The 20,496-nt window shown below is 37.0% G+C and overlaps 1 protein-coding gene across 1 annotated transcript in view; it reads right to left on the reverse strand.

Annotated features, from left to right (window-relative positions):
- LOC145682723 (uncharacterized) overlaps nt 1–20,496 on the reverse strand; it is a 130,977-nt gene that overhangs the window by 79,946 nt on the left and 30,535 nt on the right. The gene's annotated exons all lie outside the window — the stretch shown is intronic.

The following is a 20,496-nucleotide window of genomic DNA, read 5'->3' on the forward strand; positions in this document are numbered from 1 at the left end:
AAAAATAGTTATGGAGTTTGTATAGTAAACCAGGGTGCCAAACTTTGTCGAAAGCTTTTTCTAGATCAAAGGCTACCAGACAAGAAGAAAAACCTGTGTTGTATTGATCATAAGCAGCCGTAGATAGTCGTAATAACTGATCCATTGTACTAAAATGAGGTCGAAAACCGGCTTGATGAATAGGAAGTAGATTATGAGTGGCAAGATGAGCGTGCAAGCGGCGGACTACAATGCGTTCTAATATTTTGCAGAGGCAACTGGTGAGATGAATAGAGCGATAGGACTGTACGTTAGTTGAAGGTTTGTTAGGTTTGGGAAATAGAAGAACTTACGAGTATTTCCAGTCGATTGGAAAAAATCCAGTTCGCAGGATGAAAGTATATATGGCGCTGAGAAAAAGTGGAAAAGCAGGTGATGCTTGCCTGATGAGAACATAGGTAACAGAATCAAAGCATGGTGCAGTGTTTCGTTTACGGAGCAATGTTTGGCGAATATCATCTGATTGGATCGGAGTGGTAAGTTTATTATTGGGCTCTAAAGAGTGGCTGATAGATGGGCGCAGAGAAGCAGATGTTGGATCTGTACGTCGGTTTATTGAATTTTGTAGGCGCTGCGGTGTATGCCAACCAGGAAGAGGTGTAAAAATATCTTGAAAAAATGAAGCAAACGTATTCGCTTTATCCATATCAGTGATCACTGCCTGATTATTGTGAACAATGGGGTATGGTGTGCGGGATACTGTACCGGTGAGTTGATGGAATTTGCGCCAATATTTACTGGGGTGTGATTCACTTGCAAGTGTGTTGCAATTTTGAATCCAATGGCGTTTCTTATAGGCAACAATATAATTGTGCGTAATTCTAAGGTATTGGCGATGAAGTCTAAGCGCTTCAAGATTACCCGTAGCGAGGTACTCACGATGTGCTCAACGAGAAGCGGATATGAAAGGTAAATAGTGCGGAGGCAATTTTGGTTTATGTAATTGTACTTCTGCTGTTGGAATGGAACGGTGTGCTGCATCTTGAATAGATTCAGTAAGAGCGGCTATTGTGTGATCAAGATCACATTGTGTAGTTGGCATGAGTAGTGTATTAATAGCATTGTCCAAATCAGAGCGATATTGCTCCCAATTAGCTCGTTTGTAACAGAATACTTTCTGAGGAGGTAGCTTAGGTTGAGAGCGAGGAGAGAAGTGAAGTGTAAGTTTGATAGGCACATGATCACTATCAATTGAATCAAGCACATCGATATGAATACTCTGTGAGAGAGATGTTGATGTGATGACATCAGGAGTAGTATTGCTGACGGGGCGTGTAGGCTTCGGTAGAACATGGAACTCAGCAACTGTTTCAGTTTGCAGAAAGTCAAGAAAGTTATTTTTGTCACGCTGTGACCGGCTATGAAAGTTTAGATCTGCCATGATAAGATAGTGCTAAAGGTAGAATCGATATATCGAAAGAAGTCGTAGTTGAGTGCTTTACCTGGACGAAAATATATGGTAACAAAGGTGACAGTGCGGCCTCGAAAATAAATAGTCGTGACATTATGCTCAGGTAGGTGCAGTGTGAGCGTTAATGGAACCGTGACTTCCTGATAAGGAAGGCGTTGGCTAACACCCATAGCTGTTCCTCCAGAGACTCGTGGACCAGATGGAGCATCATGTCGGAGTAAGTGATATTTCGGAAAGTAACAGTTGAGATGTGGTGCGAGGTACGTTTCGTTAAGTGCAAAGGCTGCAATTTGTTCTTCTTGAAGAAGCTGCGTAAAGAGCACATGGTGTGTTAAGACTGATCGAATGTTAAGAAAAAGTAAGCTATAAGCCATAATTATATGTAGTATATAAGTGTTTGTAGCAGTATCCATGTTAAACGTAGACTTCTATTGGTTGAATTTGAAAGTGAGCTGTAGGTCCGGAATAGGTAGCATGAAGTTGTAAGTTAAACAGTAATTTGGCTGCGTATATGATCTGGTTCAGGATGTGGTTGCGATCAAAAGGATGAATATTCTGTAAAGAAATAGTAAGGAAGCGTAATAAGTCTTCAACGGTTATTGGATGGCGTAAAGAATTTGCTGGCGGGGTTGGTGTGTCAACGGAACGTATCGGTACAACAAGCTCTGGCTTAGCGGGGTCGGGTTTAGGCTTAGCTTTACACTTGTAACTATAAGTAGGATGGCTTTGACAACATCGGTCACAATGTGGTGGTTCCTTAATATTTGGACAAGTTTTTGTAGAATGTTCAAGTGAACAGTAGCCACATTTGATGGTATTTGGACACTCAGATGTCGGATGAGAATTGTTTTGTTGACATTTCTCGCATCTGACAGGTAAAGGTGCTGGTGTGCGAGATGGTTCGACCTTGTAACGACGCCGGTATAGATATGCACCGTTGAGAAGAAGTTGGTCGATCAACTGTTGTTGATCAGTAAGAACACGGACTAAGTATGTTGGACCCTGGTTGTTCTTAATACGTATACAACGTTTGACAGGTAGTTGTTCTTAATGTAATTCCGAGTAAATTTCTTCATCGGTGAAGTCAGGTTCCACGCCTCGAATGACGACAGATAGCATTGGAGGACACCGTAGTGGAGGTGGTGTTTTCCGTCCGCTCGAACTTAAAGTTGATATTTTTGCTTTTACTCCAAAAATTTCGTAAGTGGCATTGTTCCGGACGTGTGTGGCGAAGTTTGGATTGGTCGATTTCAGGATTATGCCTCGAAGTGTCTTGATGATTTCTCGTATTTCTGGACGAGGAACGTACTTTGTTAGTTGTTGAAATACAGCACGTACTGAGTCGTATTTTGTATCATAGTCGGTTAACAAGAAGTTATAAACTGTTTCTTGATGTGACTTTGATTGATAGTCAGCCGAGGTGCATGCCCAATCCATATTAGTGATGACATTGTTAGCAGCAATAGGATCTGCGATGGGTGTAAGGCGTTGTTTCTTAGGGTCTAATGTTTGCTCACCATCGGAAAGAGATCTAGAACGAATTCGTTGTCCGTTAGTTACACACGATGCATAACTTGTAGGAACAGTTGTGGTAGCTTGTACTAGACGTGTAGTACCAGTAACAATTCGTGGTTGTGTTTTTTGCCGACCATGTGGACCAATATTTAACGGAGAGGTATGAACAAGATTCGATTGTCCGTGATCATTGCCTGAGTCCGCCATAAAGATGAAGAGTACCAGGGCCAAAGCCCAAACGAATATGAAAGGAGATGAAAAGATGATTAGATGAGATTCAAAGAACAAGGAACCCTTCGAAAGTGATAACTTCCGTCAATCCTCTAAGTGTAGTATTTGTGTTATGCTCACAGGTACGTGATGCAATACCTGGTCCTCGCTGACAGAATAACCAACACAAGAGAGGCTAGGTTTCTTGGTAAGGTATGAACACCTAAGACATCACCTTCAAAATATATCACATATAACTAGTAATTGTCAGTGAGAATTTTACTTTTGGAGCTTATTATTTGCAACGAGCAAAGCTTTAGGTAGTATCTTTGACATGCTTGGCAAGTAACAAATACCGCAACATATTCTGCTGTAATCGGTCACGAAAATAATTTGTAAGCCTATGAACTGCCTGACAGTAGCTACATCACTACAGTGCTGCTACCTGTTGGTTTTGTATCTTAGCTCAGTGGACGTTATGGAGTTATTATAATTATTCCGCTGTCATTCGTCGAAAAGTCTCTATAACACCGCCTATAGGAAAAACGACACCTACCAAAAATCAAGATTACTTTATATTGTTGACGAGAATGAGAGTAAAAGAATGAAAGTAAAAGTATACACTTGGACGGTATTATGGACGACTTATACACACGTGCAGTAGCCGTGCAAATGCACATGTGCACATGCACGGCTCAAGCATGGGTTATGTACGTGCACTGCATCCACGCAAGTGCACATGTGTACATAACGTGCACAGCACGGGTTATATAAATGTGTGCTTCATCCATGCAGATGCACATGTGCACATAACGGCTTAAGCACGGTTTACGTACGTGCGCTGCATCCATGCAGATGCACATGTGTACATAACGGCTTAAGCACGGGTTATATAAATGCGTGCTTCATCCATACAAATGCACATATGCACATAACGGCTTAAGTACGGGTTCTGTGCGTGCGCTGCATCCACGCAAATGCACATGTGTACATAACAGCTTAAACACGGGTTTCGTACATGCGCTGAATCCATGCAAATGCACATGTGTATAGAATGGCTTAAGCGCGGGTTATATAAATGTGTGCTTCATCCATGCAAATGCACATGTGCACATAACGGCTTAAGCACGTGTTCTGCACGTGTGCTTCATCCACGCAAATTCGCATGTGCACGTAATGGCTTAGGCACGGGTTATATAAATATGTGCTTCATCCATGCAAATGCACATGCGCACAAGCACGACTTAGTCACTGGTTATGTACGTGTGCATAACCCACGCAAATGCACATGTGCACATACACGGGTTATGGATGTGTGATTCATCCACGCAAATTCAAGTGTACGGCTTATGCACGGGTTATGTATGTGTTCATCATCCACACAAATGCACATGAACGGCTTATGCATGAATAGTGCACATGTGTCGTACAAGTACGTGTTGTCTGGGTACAGGGAAGATTTATGGGTACAGTAAATTCGTACCGAAGAATGTACCCATGACAATAGTAGAAGGTACATGATACCAACATGAACATACGCCATATTGTGTGTTATAGGTTAATGTGTTGTGTGTACATTATTTGAAAGAAGATCGGGAATATTCGAGTAATCAATCAAACGACTCATATATAAGAGTAAGTGGAAACTCTTGTATTCATAGTTGTATTTGGATATTGTAAATGAATTAACTTGTCTAAAATATATACTATATTATTTCGTAGTTAAACAGTAATTTAAGCGATAGTTCCTTGAAACAATTCGATTGTTAAGCCGATTACGAAATGTAATTTTTTTTTTATCATGCAGTACATGCTAATTTTCGTCACTTTATGTGAATAGTATTGCGACTTTTCCGTGGTCCATTCATGAACGTAGAAAAATCAAAAATCATTTATGGAATCCAGAGTGCAAGGGTAAGTATTATAAATTGGATTTCACATACTTGCTTACGTACATCTTGCACTTCCCTTGTTTGCATAGATTGTGTATATGGCTTCTGGTGCTTGTGTTCAAGAGAACATTTACTAAATCCCTGTACCCTGTACTTCTTCAAGGACTTCGAGAATTCAATAGACGGTAGATTGAAGAGCAACTAAGTGAATGTGTGAGAGGATTAAGTGTTGTATCGCCGGACCATTTTTTTTTTTTTTTTTAGTTTACCGGGTGAACTGAATCATTTATTTTGGTTTGTGAAGAAGAGTGAGTGAAAGTCAGGGGAGGGGAATAGTTGAAGTTAAGAAAGTGATTGCTGTAGGATGTGTTTGATGTAAGGGATACTGTACATGAAGGCAGAGAGGTACACTTACGATTTAGTGGCGGGAAAGGCAGTGTGGAAATAGCATGTATATGTCAAGGTTGTAACGTATCGTGTTTGCGTTTTATAGAATTATGCAAAAATAACGAACGTCACTTGTTGAAATTGTGTGAAAGATACGGTATAATATATTTTTAAGCGGAGGTTTACTAATATGAAGTGGTGATATTGTAACTAGTAACCACGTGTTTTCAATACTCACTCGCATACCCATCGTTGTTGACACGCTTGCTTCCTTCGTATGCACCCCTCGCAGTCGCACGAGCTCAATACCTTCCCCTCGCTCTGACTCAGTGAGATAGGATTCCTACACTTTAGCAGCTACCTAGCATGTGTTGGTTTGATTTTTTGCACTGTAGTATACATCCGGATGCCGTGTTTATAAGCAAATTGTAATTTTCTATGCTAAATTGTAAAAGTTTACATGTCTCTGTTCTGAAGGTAACTAAACCTAACCTATTCTATCCTAACGTAACGTAATAGAATCTAACCAAGAAATAGTACACTTTGGTACTTTTTCGATTTTCGTGTGGTCCTCGATACAGCACAAATGCCCCCTCCTTCCTCAGACACCAATCACAACGTTGTGCCCCTGTCTCTACCTTCTACGGATCTCTCGAACTCTGTATACAAGTACATGGCAATGAGAACATTCCCAATGTGCACACAGAAAAGGCCTATTTTTATGAAAATGCGGCAATAACAGTCGCAAAATAATGGGGGAGGTGTTCTCCCTTCATCATACCCCACCTCATATTCTTACATCACGAGTGTAACGAAGAAAACTAAAAGGACTTACAATAACCTGGCCGTAACTGATATTCCACAAGAGTTCGTACAAAGTAAAAAAACAGTTAACGTAAAAACGATCGAAAGAAATATTTAGCAACCGGACCTACAACTTACCAAGCTCTCTTTTCTTTTCTTGAACGGTGCTAGCTCAAAATTAAAAAAAAAAGGAAAATATACGGTAGCTTCGAAATTTCAGTGTTCCTTGCTCACTATCGCAAACTCAATAGAAAATACAATATCTGAAACTAAACAAACAATTTGTCTGTAAGTACTGTGATTCGATCCGTGTGTAATTTATGTTTATAGGAACACCGAAATAACTTACGCTACTAACATTTAATATTACCCGATAAAACTGGTGGAAATATGTTGTTGGGTACCAGCGTCTGTCTGCTACACAGGGTTGGTATGGAGGTTTTTCGTTTTTTTTTTAAATATTTTTGGGGTTTAAACCAGTTTTTTATTGGAACCGCTTTTTGTTTACATAAATTTATTTATTTATTTAGATTACATATGGATATAAATAATTTTATTTGGTCTTAAAGTCCTTATGGAACGCAGTGATAAGAAAATAGATCTTTTTCCGAAAGTAGACATCGATTACAAGAAAATGTGTAGCTGTCTGATGCAATAGGAATAAATAGCGCGAGTATAATACAAATGTTTTACTTCAATTTTAAAGCACAGTAACTTTTATTTTGACTTATAACTATGAGTTAGCCTATTATTGGTAAAATAAAAGTAACAATTCTCTCCTCCCGTGTAACGTGGGTTCCTGTCACCACGGCATGGCGCGTCCTCAGGTTGCGGATCGAGGAGAAGGCCTCTAGATATAGAGGTTAGCTGCGAATATACTGAATAAGCAGTCGCGGACAGACTACTAGGAGTGGTCCTCCAGCTTGGGGGTTTGGGTAAGGCTAACACCCTCATCCTGTAAAAAAAAGGTACTTGTTCAGAAACAATCACAAAAGCCTCGGACAAGGACTGATAACTTGGCACGACATCAGCAAAAGAAAATGGACATGAGATTTGGAACATGGAATATTAGAAGTCTTTATAGGTCAGGCGCGTTAAAATCTGTAACGAGTGAGTTAGAGAAATACAGGATGGACGTAGTAGGAGTTCAGGAAGTTAGGTGGGAAGGAAATGGATCTGAGAATTCAGGAAATTTTACGTTCTTTTACGGGGAAGGAAATAAAAATCACCAGTTAGGAACAGGGTTTTTCGTTCACAAACGAATATTACCAGCAATTAAACGGGTTGAATTTGTTACTGACAGACTTTTTTTATTACTCTTAAGGGATGGTGGTGTGATATTATTGTTTTAAATGTACATGCTCCAACTGAAGATAAGGGTGACGATATAAAAGATAGTTTTTACGAAGAAGTGGAACGGATATTTGACCAACTTCCGCGATACCATATGAAGATTCTATTAGGGGATTTCAATGCGAAGGTAGGACGAGAGGATATTTTCAAACCGATTATAGGGAACGAAAGTTTGCATAAGGAAGTAATTGCAACGGTGTTAGACTCGTGAACTTTGCAACATCCAAAAACCTAATCGTGAAGAGTACAAAATTCCCACATCGCGACGTTCATAAATACACTTGGACATCACCAGACGGAAAAACACATAATCAAATTGATCACGTTTTAGTAGATAGAAGAAGACAATCTAGCATAATTGACGTCCGGTCGTTTAGAGGGGCTGATTGTGATACTGATCACTACCTGGTAGTAGCGATAATACGGGAGAGATTATCGTTGAATAAAGGTAATATTCAATGTCCGAAAACGGAGAGGTTTAATTTAAAGAAATTAGAAGAGAGCCAGGTAAGAGAGGAATACCAGATTGAAGTTTCGAATAGATTCGCGGTTTTAGAAGACTCGGAGTGCACTAGTGTTGAGGATACTTGGATTGAAATTAGAGATAGCATCAAAAGTTCAGCAATAGAAAAATTGGGACACGCGGAAATACGTAGGAACAAACCATGGTTCGACCAAGAATGCATTAAACTAGCAGAGAAGAGAAAACAGGCAAAATTACGCTGGCTACAAAATCCAAATGAAACAACTACACAAAATTTCGCAGATACCAGGCGGGAAACTTCCAAAACTTTTAGAACAAAGAAACGGGATTTTTTGAAAGCTAAAATTAAGGAACTTGAAGATAATAGTAAAAATAAAAATATTCGGGACATGTATAAGGGGATCAGCGAATTTAAGAAAGGCTATCAACCTCGTGCTTATATATTAAAGAAATCTGACGGAACAGTTCTCACCGATACGGATAGCCTCTTAAATAGATGGAAAGATTTCTTTGACGATTTGCTGAACACGCAGCCAAAAACTAATGCGCGTGGAGAAAAGGAGATACACACCGCAGAACCGTATATTCCTGAAGCCGCTATAAAGAAATTGAAGAAACACAAATCTCCGGGAGTAGATGAAATTCCGGCTGAGTTAATTTTAGCTGGAGGCGAAAAATTGTGGAACAAGATACACAAACTCATTCTCCTTATCTGGAACAAGGAAGAATTGCCACAAGAGTGGAAAGAATCAATCATTGTTCCAATTCAAAAAAAAAAAAAAAAGGCGACAAAACTGACTGTAATAATTATCGAGGCATTTCTCTTCTGTCAACATCCTATAAAATCCTTTCAAATATTCTGTTAGCAAGATTGACCCCATACGCAGAAGAAATTATTGGAGATTATCAGTGCGGATTTAGACGAAATCGATCAACTATCGACCAAATATTTACCATTCGCCAAATACTCGAAAACAAGTGGGAATACAATACCCCGGTACATCAACTATTTATTGATTTTAGAAAGGCTTACGACTCGGTTAGGAGAGAAACATTATACAACGTTCTTACAGAACTTGGAATACCGACAAAGCTAATTAGATTAATTAAGATATGTTTAAGTGAATCCCAAAGTAAAGTCCGGGTAGGAAAATTTTTGTCCACGAGCTTCCACGTCGAAAATGGCCTGAAACAAGGAGATGCGTTGTCGCCATTATTATTTAACTTTGTGCTGGAATACGCCATAAGGAAAATCAAAGATAGCAACCAGGGCCTAGAGTTGAATGGCATTCACCAGGTTATGGCATATGCTGATGATGTAAATTTAATAGGGGATGATAGGAGAACAGTAGAAATAAATGCAGAGATCTTATTAAACGCTTGCAGGGACATGGGTTTAGAAGTAAATGCAGAGAAAACTAAATACATGGAAGTGCGTCGGGACCGTAATACGGCAAATTGTGGAGGCGTTAAAATGTTAAATAGTACTTTTGATAAAGTGGATGCTTTCAAATATTTAGGATCAATGTTAACAGACGAAAATCGTATTCACGAAGAAATTAAATGTCGACTGAAAGCAGGGAATTCGTGTTACTATTCGGTTCAAAATCTCTTGTCGTCGCGAATTCTGTCGAGGAATTTGAAGCTTAAAATATATAAAACGATAATCATGCCTGTTGTTCTGTATGGTTGTGAAACATGGTCGCTTACTCTGAGGGAAGAACATGGACTGAAAGTATTTGAGAACAGGATCCTGAGAAGAATATTCGGACCCAAGAGGAACGAGAATGGGGAATGGCGGAAGCTTCATAACGAGGAACTACATAGTTTATACGGTTTACCCAACATTGTTAGGGTCGTCAAGTCTAGGAGGCTTAGGTGGGCAGGTCTTGTAGCTAGAATGGAAGAAAGTAGAAACGCTTTCAAAGTCTTGACTGGTAGACCCATAGGAAAACGACCATTAGGAAGACCTAGGCGCAGATGGGACGACAATATTAAGATGGATCTCGCAGAGATAGGAATACAAAGTAGAAACTGGATGCAATTAGCTAAGGATAGAAGTCAGTGGAGAGCTTTTGTGAACGCGGCACTGAACCTCCGGGTTCCATAGGCCATAGAGTTAGTTAGTTAGTTAGTTAGTTAATTCTCTCCTCTGCTTCTCCGTAGGATATTTTCGTAAGATTGGCACAACGAAGAAAAAGGCAAAAACTGAAGTCAAAAGAGAAACAACAAACTTGTGTCGTACCAAATGAACCCTTGGTGGTTCCTAATGAGAGACTAAGCTCAGCAAATTCAACAGAAAATGTATCTGACTTCTTACTAGAGTTAGAAGTAATTATATTAAAGTATTGTTTTATATTACTGAGTGACCGTAGCTCAGTTAGTAGAGCGTTGGCTTCGTATTGAGAAGGTCTTGGATTTGCGCTCATGAACCGCCTATCCTGACTGAAGTATTTCCCTGGTTTCTCTCAGTCGTACTAGGCAAATGCTGTAATGGTTCATTGAATAAGGCCAGTGTCGGCATTTTTAACTCGTTTAACATTCGTAATTGTCTGGTACGACATTTAGACTATTTATTCTTCTTTATCTTTTGCAAATTTTATTATTTCGAAAATAAATTTATTAGAAATAGCAACAACAATATTTCGGATGTTTCCAAGATCATCATCAGTAATTATAGTAAATTGAGGAAGGAATTTTGAATAGCCTGTTTATGCAATATTCGTGTATTTTAGTAAAATCTGGTTATATGGCAGTGGGGCACAGAAGGGCATTCTTTATTTTTCGTTGGAATAAAAGGACTTGGGACAACGCAATTTGATTAATTTCGTTTCTTCGCTTTTGCAATGTGATCTTCATAAGTAATCCCACATTTTATGAGCCATAGATAGTGACAAAATGCCCTGTCTTAATAAATATTCGCTTTGATATTTGAAGATCAAGTAATTCATCTCTTACCATTAAAATGAGAAAATATTGCTATCTTTAAATAGCAGTAATAATTAAAGTTATGTGTATACATTTAGCAAACTTACAATTAATTAATTACTATATCAATACCCTTAATCACCAGTTTCGTTTTCCAATCACACAACACTTTTGAAGAAATTGCGGTAATTACTATGTCAATGAATGCTCAACATACAATTCATTGTGTTTTGATTGAAATGCTAAATTTAACATTAAACCATACGTATCCAAAGTTGCCTAGATCTGCCGCGCTTTACTATGGAATTGCTGCTGTTTTAATAATATATATATTTTTGTTTTATTGTATATATTTTTTCTTTTTCTTCTGACATCCTTCTACCACTAACAGATTACATCTGTTGCAGATGAAAATTTAAAAGTACTTTAAAACCATTTTTGCAGTTTTGAAAGAAGTCTTGTATCCCAGTAAGACCGCAGTAGCTGTACACTTTGAAGCGTCAGGCGGCGACTTCAATATTCCAGGTTCGACTGCTGACTGATGCATGTTTTTTTGTGGATATTAGAAACTTAACAGCTAAGAGCATCTATCAAAGTAAACAGTTACTAAAATCAGGGCCGAAAATTCAGGGTTCGAAGAAACCAATCCACCTGGGATCATAGGGGTTTTCTCGGATATGATTTCTTTTTTTCGAAATATCTAAATGCCTGTTGGGTGAAAGAGTTAAAATGTGATTTATATTTCAATATTGCCATTGTCAAAATTTGCAACAACTTTCTATTCACTGCTACATAAAGACCTTTTCAAGATTTTTTATTTTTGTTTTCTAGATACTGAATTCCATGCTTCTCTCACGTTCAGAGTTTGAGTATAGGAACAGTGACGACGCAGATGGGAGGAGGCAATGGAATCCACTTTCCTAATATACCCAAGAAACTTAAACCGAACTTGCAGTAATGGTTTCAGAAGGCGACCCGGGGAAAATTCCCTGGGGTCATAAATCCGCTCGTACTGAATGTGTTACCAATATTTTCGCAATATTTCTTTTCACTCTCGTGTTGTTAAAGTGTCTTGGGCGAAATATTCTGAAACCACCATTGTGAACTTGTAATCTAATCCAATATTATTTAGGCCTATATTAAATTAAGTAATATGAAGCTAATAGTACATACTGTTCGTAGTTTTGGTCCCAACGATGAAAAATGTGTTCTTGTAGATGCTGCAATAAGAAGCTATAGTCCCTGTCGTCTCCTTAATATTACTATCCTTTATCCACCAGATCTAAAATTTAAGGTGGAATCTGAACGACCAGAATCTTTCATTTTTTTCCAGACTTCCCGCGCGAATTGAACCCGGAACCCGCTACACCAAAAGTGCCCATGCTAGCCACTAGACCAGCGGGGAGTTCAAGTTTAAATTTGTTGCTACCTGGTACCCCAAATCAATGAAGCATTCAATAAAGTACCAAATCCTGGAAATTTTATCCAATCGATTAACATTTAGAAGATTTTTTTTTTAAAAAACTCCCAATTTCCCAATAAAAAGTACAATCTAAAAAAAAGATTAAGGGACAGGATTATCTATCAATAGCAAACTCCTGAACTCAATCAATAGTACGAAATATATTAATTTATGCAATATCTATTATATCTTTGTTTTAAAGTAAATGTTTTAAAATGTCTTAAATGAAATTAAATATCTTCCAATGTAAAATAAATTATTTTATTTTTGAAATATTCACTTCCGATGCTTTGTGCATTCAATTACGGGAACTTCCCGAGCACGTATTTCAAGACGGTTCATTTCCGATAATGCAATTTTATTTAAGTTAAGTTAGGATTTAGAGTTCTGGGCTGTCGGCATCTATGAACATGATGGATGACGTTTCTCAGCATCACACTATCCAAGGAAAGAAAAGGAAGGAAGCGGCCTGGGACCTGTATGTCAAGTACCATCCCGGAATTTGCCTGGAGTGAATGAGAAAAAATCAGGAAACCTCACTCAAGATGGTTGGCCTGAAAAAGCTTTTACACTTTTTCGATCAATTGGCCCCACTTGGAATTGAGCTCGGACCATTCGCAACTTTATTTAGTGTACATCGAAACTTTTAATGCATATTTTACTTCAAATGGTGCCGCGGTTGCTAAGTGGTAGAACGTTCACTTCCGGTGCGTGAGGTCCCTGGTTCGATCCCAGCTGTCTCCAAGTGGGCTTTGTGTAGGATAAATACCGTGTGCGTGGGTTTCCTCGGGGTTGTCCCGTTTCTTTTCACTCTCTTCATTCCACTATTTCATTTGTTTCTCATCACCACCTAATTTAGCCCACACATCATAACCCTGGGACGTAAAACTCAAAGACTTCATTTCATTTATTTCAAATGTAAGTATAATTTATAAATTAATTTGGATAATTATCTCAATTAATTCTATAATTATCTCAAGCTGAGTATTTTAATTCATTCAGTACTTTACAAAGGTCCTAGAAAAGACTTAATTAGCATATATTGAATGTTGTATTATACCTAAAAGTCTAAATTTCGTAAAAATACTTTCAGTGTCATCAGCTTAGTTGTATGACTAGTACACGCAAGAAGCTCAAAACCCAGATCGGTTTTTGCAGGTGTGTAAAACACGAAAAACATCAGTTTTTGCGCTGGGCTGCGCCCACTTGGGCAAACCCTGCCGAAAATACAGAGTTTTAACAAGAACAAGCGTATCCCAAATAAAATTATCAGTTTTTGTAGCATGTTGCCACTATAAAGCGTACCAATGTATAACATAATTCTAAAAAATATATTTCGTTTTTTTTTAATTAATACTGTTAGGAATTCTAGGGAGACACCTCTATTTGTTTGTCGTCTTTATAGAGTATTAACGTGTCGCCTACATAATGATAGTATGTAAACAACTGTTCAATTTTGATGTAGCTACTTGATAAGATAATTATTGTATATTTTACATAGCACTGTTATTTCGTGATTTTATTTCTTTATGTAAATATGTACTGTATTCCTTATATTTTATTAAACATATCTGAACTCATTCTTTTTGCATATATATATTACAGGAATCGTTTCAAGAGACTCTAAAACCTCAAGCACCAACCCTGTTCTATACTACCGAGTCCAAAATTCTGTGGACAGGAAATAAAGAAATAGCTGAGATATTGAAGAGGCCTGCTTGCTGCTCTTATGTATTCATTACGTTGAGAATTTATTATACCCAACTTGGTTTGTACTTTTCCTGGGACTCCTGCAAACAATTATTTTGACACGTGACAACGAAACATCAAATGCAGCGTATGTACACACGATACAAAATACTATAAATTATAACGAAAACAATTGTAAGACTAGCAATTAAACAATAGCAATAAACTTAACTTTGTTTCACTCTAATTATGTCCATGTTTATCAAGTATTTTAGCACTTAATTTTAAAACGATTATGTTTATTTATTATTTAATAAGATTGTATAATGTAGCAGAGAAAAATTGTGAGCAATAATCTGTTAAAATATCAAATTTCCATTATCAGCGCTCCCCCCACCACCACCACCAAACTTGTCTGGTCCGAGGTTGTTCTTGAAATTTTTCGCCTAGCTTCCACATTTACTTTATTCAATTTCTTATACTTTATCCGGTGTGAGTCCTCACGCGCAAACTGAAGTATTTTTATTCATTCCCATTGCACAGCTTGAAGAAGAATATGTGACATTTTGCCCCAAGTAAAATAAAATAATAGCTGAGCAATGAAAAACTTATTATTAAACACTAAAAGCTTAGATTTTAATGAAAGGTATTTGCATTGCTCAGCTATTGTGTTTTTTTATTTGGGTTGATGAAAGCAAAGCTTTGATATGGAAAATATCATCGATGGTATTTTTATGTTTTTTCATTATTTTAATAAGAAAACTTATAGCTTAAACATCCTTCAGGGGAGGCTGAATGTCCGAATGATCCTACAATATTTACCCGGACTTTGCATATTTGTGGCAGCATAGAAAGCATCACTAAGAAGAAAGGAAGACTAATTTCTGTATGGCATCCAATCTTAACAAAAAAAAAAAAAAAAAAGTTCCGATTGTTCGTTCACTAAAGGTGAGATGCTTTCCAAAGGTAATGTTTCATGGATAAGATCACACCCATATTCACTCTTTTGGGAGATCCACATTCTTCTGGAAGGAAAAACTCTGTATTCTTTTAAATCAGGAGGCGCGTCCTACAAGTAGGACGAATAGCCGTACTTTTATCACTAATATAAAATGTATTCAAGTATTTCAAATCAAATAAATATTTGCGTTTAAAATAAGGAGAAATATAGAGTTGATCTATTTGAAAGTTTTTTTTTAATTATCTTTTTGTACACTATTGCGCGAAGCATGGCTTCCAATCTCTGAGCTTAGTTATGGTGTATTATATAAAACATGATTACACAGTACATTGATGTCGGAATGAGTGAAGCCCTAACATCAATTATTATCATTAGAGGTATCACAATTATCGTTATTAATGTTCAAAGAACAACGCATATTCATTCATGATACGTTGTAAGGTAAGTCAAAGTTAGAGCCACCCTGATTGCTGCATACTCTGAAGTAAAAGAGGCATAATTGTAAATGGGTTTAGGTGGGTCGAAAAATTTCTAGCAGTGTGTTCTGTAAGCTATTTTGGGGGCAGCCATGTTGGATTTGTCTAAAAATAATCTTAGATGGAAAAATGAGCTCACCTCATTTTGTTCTGGTATTTGTGAGAAGTTCATTGAAAAAGTCAGTGTTTCATTATTACTGTTTATGTAACTAACTACATATTGTTCGTAATTTCAGTAGCATTTATCAAGTCATTGCTGAAAAGTAGCAGGGTACAAATACTGAGAAACTGACTTCGCCTTTGAATTTATATTGAAATCTACTCTTAAGGTGAAGCTTCACATGACCCCTGTTTCCATTTAAGGGTTTAAAAAATAGTTTAAACCAATATTTCTACATGTGTGTTGGACAACTGATTCACGTTATCTAAGCAGAAGGTTTTCCCGAGCCAACCTAAGTTTTATACAGAGCCGTCACATTTTTACCAGATTTACGTTAATCAGGGTGGTTGTGACTTTTAACTCAAGAAGCACGAAGCAGTCATTTTGATATTTTTAATGGACTTTTAATATCTTTCTGCCCACTTGTTGATAGTATTAATAGTAAGTTTATGTCCCTTTATACAGGGGCGCTAGTGTCAGTTATACCTAGAAGCACGAAGCAGTCATTTTGACTGCCTTATAAAGAATATGGAAATATAGTGTATCTGTTTCTGATTTACAAATGGAAGTTTAAAACACTTCTTGTTTCTGGATAAAAGAAATATTGAAACCTTTATTAATTGTAATTTGAAGCAGAAAAAAGAAGATAATTTATTATTTTATTGTGATATCCAGTTCCAAAAATAACTTTATAGAAGTTTTTTCATTGCCTTACAAGATATCTTGTAATGATTTGTCGTCAAAAAACAAATTAGTTTAGATACATGTGCCCAATATCTGCATCTTAGTTTGTACCTGTAGTTGGCTGAGGTCAACTTTGTACATGTGACATTTTATGATGAAACCTCAAGAAATATTTCGAGTTTTACATGATCTCTGAAAAGATGAGTCTGAAGAAAATAATGACAAAATGCAGAATTGGAGTGAAGATGGAAACTGAAGTGATTCTCAACCTAAAGAGAACATTTTATATTCAAGTGATGAAGTGGAAGACAGTAATGAGAAGACAACTCCAGTAGTGGTGACAATTTATTCCTCCGGATGGAACAATGTGGACAAAATTGGATTTGTTGCAAGGTGACGTTTGCCGTATATCTAAGCAGATTATTGTTCACGAAGCTCCAGGACTGACAGATTTTGCCAAGCGATGAGTGTCTGAGGAAGAATGTAGTAGTTCTTTCCATTTACTATTTGATGGTTCAATGATGAATTATATCCTAAAGTGCAACATTCCTGAAGCAAATAGGCAACTGAAGTCAACAACATGGACATTAGCTCTTTCAGAACTACAATCTTATTTGGGCCTTTTTATTTACCAAAGTGCTACTGGTGCGTCAGCAACTCCCATTACGGTCTTGGAGAGAGAAAACGGGTAACCAATTTATAGAAAAACAATGAATAGAGATGGGTTCTGTGAAGTAAAACGGTACTTGAGATTTGAAGAAAAGGTGACAAGATCTCCAAGACTTCAAACGGACAAATTCGCAACCGCATCCTTTCTTGAGAACTACATAAAATGTTGCAAACCACATGACAACGTGACTGTTGACAAGCAACTCTATTCTAAGAAAGTCTGATGCCGAATTCTGCAATATATGCCAAATAAATTCGATAAATTTGGCATCAATATCTGGATACTTGTCGACATCAATAGCTTTCCATCCCTAAGCAAGGATTTGGAATAGAGTAAGGTGAATTTGTAGTGCCTAGTTTGATAAATCCTTTTACTAAAATAAATAATAAATGTGACATGTGATAACTTCTTTATAAGGAAACTTGCTGAATCTCTTAGGGCTAAAAGTTCAGCTCTACTAGTTTGGTTACGACAATAAAGCAAAACTGAAGAGAGTTTCTTAAAGCATCACCACTACGTGCTTCCCAACCCCCCACCACACCCCATAAAGAACAAACATCTACTTCACTGTAATGTTTACTGCGATCAGGGTGGGTATTAATTAACTGTCTACAAATGTAAGCGGAACAAAAGCGTTTCTGTGTTGAGTTCCATACATAAGTCAGTGTCAATTTTTGACACCAATGAAAGACCCGAAATATAACATATTACAATCAGACACAGTTTGGTATAGTCATCGTGGATCAAATAGAGAAGAAACATACTGTGAGATGTGCGTGTAGACGGTGGCTAAAGTACGTTTTCTTCAACATGGTCGATTTGGCATGTTTTAATTCCTGGATGATATGCAGAGAAGCTACCGGAAAGAAAATCAGTAGCGACAATATCTCCAACGTTTGACCGAGGAGTTGATGGTCAATGTCGTTGATGACAATTACAGTGTACCTGAAGACGATGAAGTTTCTTCCACACACACGTGACAATGTCAAGTACAATTGTATAAAACAGCAAAAGAGTTGAGATATGCTTCAAATGTCGAAAGTATGTTTGTGGAATGAGTACTGCAGAGATCTGAAAGCGAGTTATCCGCGCCAAGTGTAGGTGACTTTGTAATGATCTTCTAATAAGATATTTAGAAATATATCATAGGAGATGTTATTTTACAATAAATATTTAATATCTAAGAGTTGAGAGTAATCTTTGATTATTTCATTATTTTAAAAATACTGGTATCGAAAATATTTTATTCATAAATATTTTTAATATATCAAACTTAATGCACTTAATGCTTATAAATAAAATTAATAAAATAAATAATATACTTCCTAGGCTTACTTGCGAATGTGACTCATTACGAATATCATTAAAAACGTTCATCCTGTGTCACCATTACCCTACATTTTAGTCAGAAACGGAAAGCAGTCATTTGGACTGCTTCGTGTTTCTAGGGGGTTCAAAATTTCCGTGCTTCTAGTGTTAAAGTTGACTGGGAAATGTTTAGATTACAAGCTATAATAGCAAATGTTAAGTGTTGAAATCTGGATATGTACTGGTATTGATTGAGTCACCTTGTGGTTCTCAATGAAACTGGTAGAAAATGAAATGAAATCTTTGTTTTGCGTTCCTCGGTTATGCCGGCTAGGCTAAAGAAGACGGTGATGCTGAGAAATGAAGAAAGTGGGAGGAAACGGGAAATCCCAGAGCAAACCTACACTCACGGTGTTTGTCCAGCACAAAGTTCACTTCGCGAGAGCTAGGGTCGAATCAGGAACCCCATGCACCAGAGGTGAACGCTCCACTACTGAGCCACCGTGGCTTCATATAATACGTATAGTCAGAAACAATATTAAGTATAGGTTGGAGGTATATGAAATGATTGCTCCAACCCATACTTAATATTGTTTCTGATTGTACATGTACCCACGACATTAAGTTTTGTACCCATGAAATGAGCTGTTTTAGTACCATATTTGTACCTAAGAAATCACAGGTACATTGTACCTGCTACTTCTTGGGTACAATGTACCTAAATTCATGGGTACAAAGCAACCGTTTTGTACCTCTGAAATAGTGGGTAATGTATTTAGAGGGTAGGGTCATGACGCTCAATATAATCCTTCCCGGAATTATTTGATTAATAGATGTTTGATTAATAGATGCTGGAACAGTTAATTCAAGATACTAAGATTTGAAATTTTGCTGGTCCCAATCGCAAATCTATGGCAAAAATACGAACACATTTTAAGCCTTCTTACCTCTTGTTATATAAAACAAAAGCATTTATTAACTGAAAGAATGTTTCCTTATGAAGAATAAAACATTTTTCGTTGGGGGAGAACAATAGGCCTCGCTATTTGCAACTGAGATTTACACAAACCTTTATGTCCAACATAAGTTTATAATGCTGTTTATATCATCTATGGAGAAGAATATTTCAGGATTTATATTGTTACAACGGCCTTACTTAAGTTCGTAGATCTATATTTTTGGTGATACAGCTATACTGAGTTTATTTATAATAAGGTCAGATATAAGTAAAAAGTTTGAAAAGTATATTCTAAGAAAGTAACACCACACTTTATCTCATACTCGCAGAAAGTTCAACAAAGTGAGAAACCGAAACACAATATATAAAATATATTACGTTTAAGAAACTCATTTATACGGGTACACAATTATAGCTCAAACCCAAACATTGTATTCGCTGAAAAAGAATGATAAGCTTAAGTATACTTTCTGTGTATTCACATATTTACTTGGTTGAAAACGTGATGCCTGATTTCCATAACTATATGTTAACAATCATGATAAAATTTCTAGTCATGTCTATTACACTAGATTTTATCTCCGTGCCATAGTTGTATCAAAAATATCAAAATTCAAAGTTTTCGTATTACAGGTGTTGAAATTTTGGTTTCGCTATCTCCCTGGATTTTCAAGTACCTTTTGAAGCATTGTAGGCAATGAGATATTAGCAGAATGCTGGGTCCATATACTCATCTATCACAGTTGCAAAATCTTTAGATCAACATTGATTCTTGATAAACAAACTCATGCAATGCCTTGTGTAATTTACAAAGCTTAACATAATATAATACAATCACTTCTGAAACATATTTTGACGCAGGTACTAACTTCATCGTCTATTTTAGAACTGAGATACGCCGTACTTTAACGATTACATTTCATGTTGGATAAGAGATTTTATAACCGCGAAAGGAGGTCCGCTGTAAAATTATTCATTTTCAGCTCTTATGATATACCAATTACTGTGTTAAGCAAGTGTATTATTTGACTACTGCAGTACATGGCTTTCAAGAGACAGGAGTGCGTTATCTGAATTATGATTACATTTGCCAAAACGTACGATA

This window comes from Thermobia domestica, chromosome 4 (genome assembly GCF_964235325.1).
Source record: "Thermobia domestica chromosome 4, izTheDome1.hap1.1, whole genome shotgun sequence".
Lineage (NCBI taxonomy): Eukaryota > Metazoa > Arthropoda > Insecta > Zygentoma > Lepismatidae > Thermobia > Thermobia domestica.